Source organism: Passer domesticus, chromosome 3 (genome assembly GCF_036417665.1).
Source record: "Passer domesticus isolate bPasDom1 chromosome 3, bPasDom1.hap1, whole genome shotgun sequence".
NCBI lineage: Eukaryota > Metazoa > Chordata > Aves > Passeriformes > Passeridae > Passer > Passer domesticus.
The window spans coordinates 15949387-15949821 of NC_087476.1; positions in this window are offsets into that span (position 1 = coordinate 15949387).

A 435-nucleotide genomic window follows, 5' to 3' on the forward strand; every position below is an offset into this window, starting at 1 on the left:
TAAAATACTACATACTGTTTAGCGTACTAACGACACAATCTGGGGAGGAAAGTGTCGCTAATTGTCTAGATCATCGTTTGACAACAGCAGCAGCTACCTCAGAGCATCGGCCACGCTGTATTTGGAATTCTGCTCTGTGTCCTGCAATGTCTGATATTCCCTGTCCCTTCTCCCAGGCCGGGGTGGTCACCGACCTGGGGCAGACGGGGCTGTCACAGGTCATAAGCCCCACTTCTCTTGCTGGTGGTGGTGTTCCTCTAGTCCAGTTAAAGGCAAGCCAGCAGGCAGAGTTTCAAAGTTCCAAACTAACCCCACCATAAAAACATGGATTCTGTTTTCAGTTGTGTTCAAGTCTCTTTTGACTTCATGCTGATACAAGCATGCAGGAAATCACTTCCTCAACAGGAACAAAACTATATATGCAAACTCAATATA